At 37.6% G+C, this 11,317-nt stretch overlaps 1 protein-coding gene across 1 annotated transcript in view; it reads right to left on the bottom strand.

Moving 5' to 3' along the window:
• Window positions 1-11,317, bottom strand: part of MDGA2 (MAM domain containing glycosylphosphatidylinositol anchor 2) — a 534,959-nt gene that overhangs the window by 58,565 nt on the left and 465,077 nt on the right. The gene's annotated exons all lie outside the window — the stretch shown is intronic.

Here is an 11,317-nt window from a genome sequence, read left to right on the forward strand (position 1 = left end):
CCTGTATTGGCAGACAGATTCTTTACTGCTAAGCAACCGGGGTGGGGGCGGGGCGCGGAAATAACATATATATGTATGTGTGTGTGTGTGTGTGTGTGTATATATACACACATATATATTTTTTCATATATTTGTTTATTTGCTTGTTTTCTGAGGGTGGGTTACTGTTAATTATATAGCCTAGCCTGCTCTATTTCTAGAAATGAAAATCTCAAGTGCATGCTATTAGCACAAGATTAGACAAATGACGAACAAAATAATGAAATGGAACAGAAAGCCCTTATATTAATTTATGTGGGGAATTGTTCACATAGAAGACATGAAAATATATACCACTCAATTGCTTGGGTATATAAAAAAATACATGAATGTGATCCCTATCACATATCTTAGAAAGAATAGTCTCAGGAAAATCAAATACTTACATTTAAAAGATAAAAGTTAAATCTTTAGAAAAACACAGAAGAATGTGATTATGATCTCACACAAGGTGTTATATTCTTAAACAGAATAGAAAAGCACAAAGAAAAGACTGATAAATTAGTCAATCTTAAAATTGAAATTAACATTAAATTCAAAATTTTAACATAAACATTTCATCTCATTGGTGCTGCCCAAGAAACAGGTAAAATAAAGGCAGAGGTTTGGAAAAAGATACTTAGAACAAATACAGTTAACCAGAATGTATTAAAAACCCTTATAACAAAATAAGAAAAATAATTCAATAGCAAAGAGTCTAATAGGAACAGGTATTTCATAAATGAGAAAGCACAAATAAAGAATTACAGAAAAGTCCTAACCTCATTGTGAATCATGGAAGTGAAAATTAACACCACAATATTATTTCCCAGAAAAACAGAAGCTTATAAAGATAATAAAATTAAGGTTTGTTGTTAACACAAAACAATGAGAATATTTATACCTGTCAAGAACCTGGAGCAAGGGAGGGTGGATGGGTAAGATATTAGTCTAGTTACAAGCAAACAATTTAGTCTGCAATCGTATCATGGGCCATCAGCAGAAGAATTCTGAATACTGGGGCAGAGAAAAGGATTCACAACACAGAAGACAGCATAAGCTTTACTTTCAAACCAGTTCCCTTTGTCTCCCTATTCCCCAACGTGATGAAGAAGTGACTAGTTGGATCTTGCACGTACCTTCTGTTTGTATCACATCTCTGGGATCCTGAGCTAAAAAGACTTAAGTCTTATAAGTGACAGTAAGAACCCAAATCTGTCCAACCACTGCCCAAGAGGGAGACATATTCATTATACTAGACATTAAACGAGCTTTCCTTCTGTTCCACAGGAGGTCTCTATATTCTAAGGATGTTTGCTATGAAAATAAGCTTGAAAAGATAGACTGGAATAAAAAGACAGTGCCTCTGCACATATGATATGCAAAAAATCAAGAGATCTACAGAAAGCTTTCTCCTAAAAATATAGTCTTGAGTATGTAAATTGGTCTAAGTATGGAGAGCAATTTGGCAATAAAAACACTATTACAATGAGAACAGATAAACTTGTATACACAGGAAACAGAAATATTTATGGCATAGAAAACAGAGAATTATCTAAACATCAGTAGGAGATAGGATAATCAAATTGTAAACTTTTAATAAAACATAATTCAGTATAGAGCATGAAAAATGAACCTAAGCCACAATATATCATCATAGATGGATTTAACAAAAGTAATATTGAGGTAAAATCAACTTTAAAGCAGATGTATTATAAAATTTAAGTTCAAAATATGTACTTTGAAAAGGGATGCATAGATATATAGTCAAGTATAAAGAAATGCAGAAAATAGTAAATACTTGGTCATGTGGGATAGGAGAGCATCAAGAAGAAAATTTGCAATTGTGAGGGGATAGTCGGACACGACTGAGTGACTTCACTTTCACTTTTCACCTTCATGCATTGGAGAAGGAAATGGCAACCCACTCCAGTGTTCTTGCCTGGAGAATCCCAGGGACGGGGGAGCCCGGTGGGCTGCCGCCTATGGGGTCGCACAGAGTCGGACACGACTGAAGCGACTTAGCAGCAGCAGCAGCAGAACACTCAGGTGATTTTTAATTTTTTAGATTGGTAGCAGGTATATAAAAATACTTACATTATTTTGCCTATGCCTAAAATATTTCTTTGTTTTTCAAAGAGATAATTTCAGAATAAGAGTTAGAAACAGGCAACCATGAGTCTTCTTAAAGCTTTTTCTCCCTTGAATTTTAAGACTGTTTCCTTGTATCAACAGCTTCCCTCATCTACATCTGTGGCTACTCATCCACTTCTGTGCAGCTTTTCCTTTTCCTGAGTTCAAAATGTTAATAGTCTCTGGAGTTTTGTATCTGGTGTGGTTAATACTCTGTATTAATGGTTCCCACTTTTAGGCAAGCATGAGAGTCATGGGACAATCATGATTAAAAACCAAAAATTCCAAGTCTTAGCTACCAGTAAGTATTTTGCTTCTGTGAAGTCTAGAAACAATTTTTTGGTGAGTTTAGAAATACATAATTTTTTAAAAAGCACCTTCTCCTTTACAGGGTAATTTGGAAGCAGGTGATCCAGGGTCTGTATTTGGTGCAGCTCAGCAGGGCTAGAGTTTTGTCACTAACTCTTGTCCAACTCGTGCGACCCCATGGACTGTAGCCCATTAACTCCTCTGTCCGTAAGATTTTCCAGGCAAGAATACTGGAGCAGGTTGCCATTTCCTTCTCCACAGACAGGCTAGACCACAGCATTAATACTAGTGGTTTCTTCTATACTTTTACATTGATTACTGTCTAACTTGTGATTTCAGATCAGATAACAAACAACAAAAACATCCTGCTACATTAATTTGTATGTATCTGCATACTATGTCGGAGAAGGCAATGGTACCCCACTCCAGTACTCTTGCCTGGAAAATCCCATGGACTGAGGAGTCTGGTAGGCTGCAGTCCATGGGGTCGCTAGGAGTCAGACACGACTGAGCGACTTCATTTTCACTTTTCACTTTCATGCATTGGAGAAGGAAATGGCAACCTACTCCAGTGTTCTTGCCTGGAGAATCCCAGGGATGGGGGAGCCTGGTAGGCTGCCGTCTCTGGGGTCGCATAGAGTCGGACACAACCGAAGTGACTTAGCAACAGCAACTATGTTTCCGCCAGGCACCATGTTAACTGTATTATATCTACTGTATTTAGTCTAGCACAACCCTTAGTAAGCAGGAACTAATACCAGCCCTATTATACAAATTGAGGAAACTGAGGCAGAAGGAAGTTTCTGTAGCTCTCCTAAGGTTGTCTGGAGAGTAGCAGCTACAAAATTTGGTTACACCCAAAATTACTTAATCTAGCATCATCTTCTCCTTTGTTTTCCCAGAATTTATTACTCCCTTGTTTTCACTAGTATTTTTATATATTTAGTTATAATACAGTTAATAGTACTTTTTTGCACATAGATTATAAACAGGAACAATTTCTTATTATTATTTTTTTAACCTATAGCATCTGGTCATTAACTACATAACGATGTGACAAGATTAAATTCCAGTACACAGTGTATATTCAACTGACCCAATGAGTGGAGCAGGAAATCTAACTTAGTGATAACTGCATATAGTCACTATATTTACAAACACTGGTAAAAATGTACATGAAACCTAATTCAACAGAAAGTAATTTACTTATGCATAGCTGATACTAGACATTACAAAGTTCCTATCTATTTTGGAGACTAACAGTTCTGTAAAACAATATAATATAAATGAAAATTTCTTTCCTTGTCTTTGGACTTTAAATTATTATGTGTGAACTAAGGGCAATGTACTATTATTTCAGATTATAAAAGTAGTTTAAACCCACAGAATTTTAACATTGTTTTATTATCTAATGGCATACAATTTTAATCAAGGTATACTTTTCTGGATGTTAAATACATTTAATATCACTCAATATTTATAACAGATCCCAAAAGGAGACTGTAGGTATTCTGTTTCTATAATGAGATGCTCTACTCAAGTAATTTTAGTTGGCAGATACATTGATGCTGTTATTTATTAAAACTCTTCAATATATAACTTCATATGTATATTAAAAAAGCAATAACTTTGATTCTAAATCTTTAACTTACAACTATAATGAAAGTATATACTTCCGCAGTTGAAGAATAAGCAATTAAACACTTAATATACCTCAGTGAACTGTGCAAAATGTAAAAATAGAAAATTAAATGCATATACACAAAAGAAAATACAACATTAGCCCACTGTTTGGAGGTAATACCACAAAACCCCCAAAGAACATAGGACCCAAACCATAACCACAGTTGACAGTTCCAGAGCATACCCGTGAGCATGTTGATATGAAAGCAATAAAGTATTTATCATTTCAATTAAAAAAAAAAAATTATGTAACTTCTTTTCCTAGCAGATATGTTCCTTTTGCATAGTCTAGAGGACCTTTTTCACTATTTGAAGATGAAATGAGCCATAATTTTTCTGAATGCCAAGATCTGTAACCTGAAATACACACATTATCTGGAAATTCTGACTTCTAGAGAGAAAGGCTCAGAATAATTTTATAGCATGACATAGAAGAGTATTAGAAAGCTATATTCAATAGTAACTGGAGAAAGTATCAATTTCATATGCATTAATGTGCTTCTCCTCAAAATTGTATATTCTTTATTTTTCTAAAATTGAATTCTATTTACCTCATTTCTGTTGATGAAATACTAATTCTTGTCAATCCAAGTTAAACTCAACATGTTCAGGGTTTGAACTTGATAAATTTAACCCAATCACTTTGTGTAGTGGTTATCACCTAGGGAAGTACTTAGATGGGGCAGAGGCAGGGGAAGCCCATACCCCAGCTTAAGTGCCCTTGGTCTGCTGGTGCAGGGTACAAGTGTCGCTTGGATTACTGTTTCCTCCTGATACTCTCTCGATTCAGTCAAATTCATTGGCTCTTTCTTGTTGGTACTAGCATCCTTAGTTTTTGCAACTGCCTTGGCCTATGGTCAATATTTCTATTAAATCTGCATCTTTCTTAGACAAATCATAAGTTCTTTTGGTCTAAAAGCACCATCTCTGCCCTTTTTCAGGGCTTTGGGGAATCCTGTTTCACCTATAACACAGTAAAGCAAAATACTTACCAGACCCTAGTCTCTGCAAATCAGATTCAGTCGATGAATACTCAAGGGATACTACAATACTCAAGGGATCCCTCAGGCAAAACCCAAAGCCTCAAGGCAATTCCTGTAGTCTTTCAGAGCTACCTATGGGAAAGTGAGCCCATTTCTTTCTTATTCAAGTGGGTTGTAGTTACCTTTCTCAGGAAAATTCTAGGACTTATGTTCTTGTTCTTTTACTTTTACTAAAATATTCCTCATACCTGAGGACTCTGTGTATTTGCACTGGAATATCTTCCTATATTTTTATTCTGAAACTCAATGCCTTTTCTCACTCAACCACCTCCAGCTCACTTCTATGACCTCTTGTTTGATTTAAAGTCTAGGCTTTTGAAGCTACCAGATTTCCTTAGGTTTTATAAAATCTATTCAAATCTCATTTACTATCTTTTTAATTTTGTACTGGTATGCATTTATGGGTTTGTGTTCATCATGTACTTGGACTATAAACCTCATCCTCCTTTGTTGTGATTTTAAATAATGAGAGGGTAGCAGATAAAAGAGAATTACAAGATAAAAAGTGCATTTGTTAATATGTCAAATTCCCAATTGTCTTTTGTAATCAACATTTTAAATTTACATGGTATATGAATGACAATCTGCATTTAGCTTTAAATATTTTGAAACTTACTCCCTGTAGTTTGTCTAATTTATATTTCTTATCAAAATAGTTACCTGATTAAAAAACAAAACAAAACAAAAACCCTCATGTAAAGACAGCATGGGGTGGGTATACAGCTTCAGTGAATCTGTCTTTCATGAAGTTTTCTGTCCTTGCCTACCTTGGTGAGCCTTTGCTGCCAGACAGAGGGCTACAAAGTGGATATACAGAAGTCTTTGGCAAACATCATGGTACATAGATGAAAGACCTTGTAAATATTTTTCAAGGATGATTTAAAAATTGAGAACTAAATATTAGGTACATAGAACAAAGTCTTTAGTGACAACCTAATGAAATAGGATTGCCTAGTGATCCTAAAAATGGAAGAAATAGAAAAAAACTAAGTCTAAGATTTCCTAAATATAATGTGTGCCATGGCTTAAGGATCAACATTCAGATAAAACTAAGATTATGGCTTCCAGCCCCATTACTTCATGGAAAATAGAGGGGAAACAATGGAAACAGTGACAGACTTTATTTTGGGGGGCTCCAAAATCACTGAAGCCATGAAATTAAAAGACACTTGCTCCTTGGAAGGAAAGCTATGACAAAACTAGACAGCATATTAAAAAGCAGAGACATCACTTTCCTGACAAAGGTACATATAGTCAAAGCTATGGTTTTTCCAGTAGTCATGTACAGATATGAGAGCTGGACCATAAAGAAGGCTGAGTGCTAAAGAATTGATGCTTTTGAAGTGTGGCGCTGGAGAAGACTCTTGACAGTCCCTTGGACAGCAAGGAGATCAAACCAGTCAATCCTAAAGGAAATCAGTCCTGAATATTCATTAGAAGGACTGATGCTGAAGTTGAAACTAACACTTTGGCCACCTGATGTGAAGAGCTGATACATTGGAAAAGACCTTGATGCTGGGACAGATTGAAGGCAAAAGGAGAAGAGGTCAGCAGAGGATAAGATGTCTACATAGTGTCACTGACTCAATGGACATGAATTTGAGCAAACTTCAGGAGATAGTGAAGGACAGGGAGGCCTGACATGCTGCAGTCCAGGAGTCGCAAAGAGTCAGACATGACTTAGCGACTGAACAACAATATGGCTTGAAGTTAAAAGTACAGTTCAAGAAAAATGATGACAAATATTAAAACAGAACACTGGATAAAAGGAGTTTTATTTATAAGATAAAAGGAGTTTGCTGCTGCTGCTAAGTCGCTTCAGTCGTGTCCGACTCCGTGCGACCCCATGGACTGCAGCCTACCAGGCTTCTCCTCCATGGGATTCTCCAGGCAAGAACACTGGAGTGGGTTGCCATTTCCTTCTCCAAAAAGGGAGTTTAGCACCCTACAAAACTGAATGCTGTGCTTCCTTGGTGGCTCAGTGGTAAAGAACCCACCTGCCAATGGAGGAGACACAAATTCAATCCTTGGTCCAGGAAGATTCTGCATGCTGCAGAGTAACTGAGGCCATGTGCTACAACTCCTGAGCCTGTGCTCTAAAGCCTGGAAGCCACAACTACTGAGCCCACGTGCTGCAACTACTGAAGCCCGCATGCCCTAGAGCCCCTGATCCACGACAGAAAAAGCCACCATGATGAGAAGAAGCCTGCACACACCAGTAGAGAGTAGCCACCACTCACTGCAACTAGAGAAAAGCCCATGCAGCAATGAAGATGCAACATGGCCAAAAGCAAATAAATAAATAATATAAAAAGGTAAAGTAATGCTCAAAATTCTCCAAACCAGGCTTCAACAGTATGTGAACTGTGAGCTTCCAGATGGTCAAGCTGGACTTAGAAAAGGCAGAGGAACCAGAGATCAAATTGCCAACATCCGTTGGTTCGTCAAAAAAGCAAGAGAGTTCCAGAAAAACATCTACTTCTGCTTTATTGACAATGCCAAAGACTTTGTGTGGATCCCAACAAACTGTGGAAGACTCTTCAAGAGATGGTAATACCAGACCACCTAACCTGTCTCTTGAGAAATCTGTATGCAGGTCAAGAAGCAACAGTTAGAACTAGACATGGGACAACAGACTCAGATTCAAAATTGGGATAGGAATATGTCAAGGCTGTATATTTTCACCCTACTTATTTATCTTATATGCAGAGTACATCATGAGAAATGCTGAACTGGATGAAGCACAAGCTGGAATCAAGATTGCTGGGAGAAATATCAATTACCTCAGATATGCAGATGACACCACACATATGGCAGAAAGTGAAGAATTAAAGAGCCTCTTGATGAAAGTGAAAGAGGAGAGTGAAAAAGTTGGCTTAAAACTCAACATTCAGAAAACTAAGATCATGGAATCTGGTCCCATCACTTTGTGGCAAATAGTTGGGGAAATGATGGAAACAGTGACAGACTTTATTTATTTTTTTTTGGCTCAAATTCACTGCATATGGTGACTGCAGCCATGAAATTTAAAAGACACTTGCTCCTTGGAAGAAAACTTATGCTTATTAAAAAGCAGAGATATTACTTTGCCAACAAAGGTCCATCTGGTCAAAGGTATAGTTTTCCAGTAGTCATGTATGGATGTGAGAGTTGGACTATAAAGTAAGCTGAACACTGAATAATTGATGCTTTTGAACTGTGGTGTTGGAGAAGACTCTTGAGAGCCCCTTGGACAGCAAGGAGATCAAATCAGTCCATCCTAAAGGAAATCAGTTCTGAATATTCATTGGAAGGACTGATGCTGAAGCTGAAACTCAAATCCTTTGGCCACCTGATGTGAAGAACTGACTCACTGGAAAAGCCCCTGATGCTGGGAAAGCTTGAAGGTGGGTGGAGAAGGTGACGACAGAGGATGAGATGGCATCACGGACTCAATGGACATGAGTGTGAGTAACTATTAGTTGGTGATGGACAGGGAGGCCTGGCGTGCTGCAGCCCTTGGGGTCACAAAGACTTGGACACGACTGAGCAACTGAACTGAACCGAATGTTTCTGTAGTAAGTAAACGTTGAGTAAAGACTAGAATTTTGCCAAGTCTTAAGTGTTTAGTGGGCCTCCCTGGTGGGCTCAGAGGTAAAGAATCTGCCTGCAATGCAGGAGATGCAGGTTTCATCCCTAGGACAGGAAGATCCCTTGGAGATGGAATTGGCAACCCACTCCAGTATTCTTGCTGAGGATATCTCATGGACTGGCAGGTTACAGTCCACTGGGTCTCAAAAGATTTGGACACAACCTAGCAACTAAACAACAACAACAAATGCTTAGTACATATTTATTAATGTGACTTTACATTCTCAATGTGACTTTATAATGGAAGAGTTACATGAGGATATTTTAAAGAGTTAATGTTTATTGAGTGATTGCTATGTACTAGGATATTCTATTTTGTTATTTAATTTAACCACAAACAATTCAAAGTGGTAGGTAAATAATTAACCTTAGATTTATTATTACATTTCCACTTATTCTATTAATACATATAATTATTGTTTCCCAGATAAAAATATCTGATAAGAGTAAAACAATATAAACAGGAGAAAATACTAAATATGGTACCTCAGAAGACATATAGAATGAATTGAATTTCAAATGAATCTTGCTAGTCTTTTTTTCCTGCCCCTTGAATGAACATTTTAGATTCTTTCTAACATATTTGGCATTTGAAAGGTAACTGTTAACACAATTTAGGGAATGCTTCAGGGGAAAAAAAAATTTTTTTCTTAACTCTGCAGAATATGTGTATCTTGTTATATGAATATGAGATAATTTCTTTTCTGTTTTATGAAGTTCGCTAAGTTGCTAAGTCGCTTCAGTTGTGTCTGACTCTGTGTGATCCCATAGATGGCAGCCCACCAGGCTCCGCCATCCCTGGGATTCTCCAGGCAAGAATACTGGAGTGGGTTGCCATTTCCTTCTCCAATGCATGAAAGTGAAAAGTGAAAGTGAAGTCGCTCAGTCGTGTCCGACCGTCAGTGACCCTATGGACTGCAGCCTTCCAGGCTCCTCCGTCCATGGGATTTTCCAGGCAAGAGTACTGGAGCGGGTTGCCATTGCCTTCTATGGTTTTATGAAGTTAGTAATACTTTAATGGTGAATTGTAGGCATAAATGTAAACTATATCAGAAAATACAGTTTAAACTCACAATTTGATAGAATTTAAAAGTTCTTATATTTAATATGACATATGAAGATATTGATTTAATACAAAAATGATCTTTGATTCAGTTAATAAAGAGTAGTTTTTTTGTTTTGAGTTAGTAATATAAAGTCCTAATAACTACACTTCATCTCCCAAACCATTTTCTGATGGTTGCACATTTTTTGGATAATGATGCACTTTATACTATGATTATAGTAAAATATTTTAAAGTTTATCAAAATTTGAACATATGGAAAAGCTCCCATCTAAACTTAAACATGGAGAAGGCAATGGCACCCCACTCCAGTACTCTTGCCTGGAGAATTCCATGGACAGAGGAGCCTGGTAGGCTGCAGTCCATGGGGTCGCGAAGAGTTGGACATGGCTGAGCGACTTCACTTTCACTTTTCACTTTCATGCATTGGAGAAGGAAATGGCAACCCACTCCAGTGTTCTTGCCTGGAGAATCCCAGGGACGGGAGAGCCTGGTGGGCTGCCGTCTGTGGGGTCGCACAGAGTCAGACACAACTGAAGCGACTTAGCAGCAAACTTAAGCACATGTGTTAATGTGTAATACAAATTAATATGGATGGTTCTAGCTCAGAAAAATTGTCACTTTGGTCCTGGTCAAACTATCGTAACTCTACCTGTGGTGAAGTGGTCCCATTATGAGAAACATGAATTCTAAAGACACAAGAGGGATTTCCCTGGCGGCTCAGTGGTAAAGAATCCACCTGCCAATGCAGGAGACATGAGTTTGATCCCTGATCTGGGAAGATCCCACATGCCGTGGAGCAACTAAGCCCACGCACCAAACTGGCCTGTGCTCTAGGGCCTGGGAGCCATAACTTCTGAGCCCACACACTGCAAATACTGAAGCCTGTGTGCCCTAGAGCCTGGGCTCTGCAACAAGAGAAGTCACTGTAATGAGAACCCCACATACTATTGCAAAAGCCCCCATTTGCTGAAACTAGAGAAAAGCCCCACACAGCAATAAAGACCCAGCGTAGCCAAAAATAAAAAAATAAAGAAATAAGTAAAATTGCAAAACAAAGACACAAGTGATGAGTCTGTTAAAAATGGAATATAAGTTTCTTTTAAAGAGTATAATACAACACTCATTTTTAATTTTAAAAATGTAAATACAGTATATTCATATTTCAATACTATATCTAAGATTCTAGGAACAAACTTGACAACTATGGTGTTCTTTACATAGGCATTAGAAATTAATCAAGAAGATTGAGCTTACATAAAGATTCTCTTTATTTATATACTTTCTTTGAGTATCAGTTCAGTTCAGTCGTACAGTCATGTCCGACTCTTTGCGACCCCATGAATTGCAGCACGCCAGGCCTCCCTGTCCATCACCAACTCCCGGAGTTCACTCAAACTCACCTCCATTGAGTTGGTGATGCCATCCAGCCATCTC

The sequence above is a fragment of the Bison bison genome, unplaced genomic scaffold (genome assembly GCF_000754665.1).
Source record: "Bison bison bison isolate TAMUID 2011002044 unplaced genomic scaffold, Bison_UMD1.0 scf7180017864259, whole genome shotgun sequence".
Taxonomy (NCBI): Eukaryota; Metazoa; Chordata; class Mammalia; order Artiodactyla; family Bovidae; genus Bison; species Bison bison.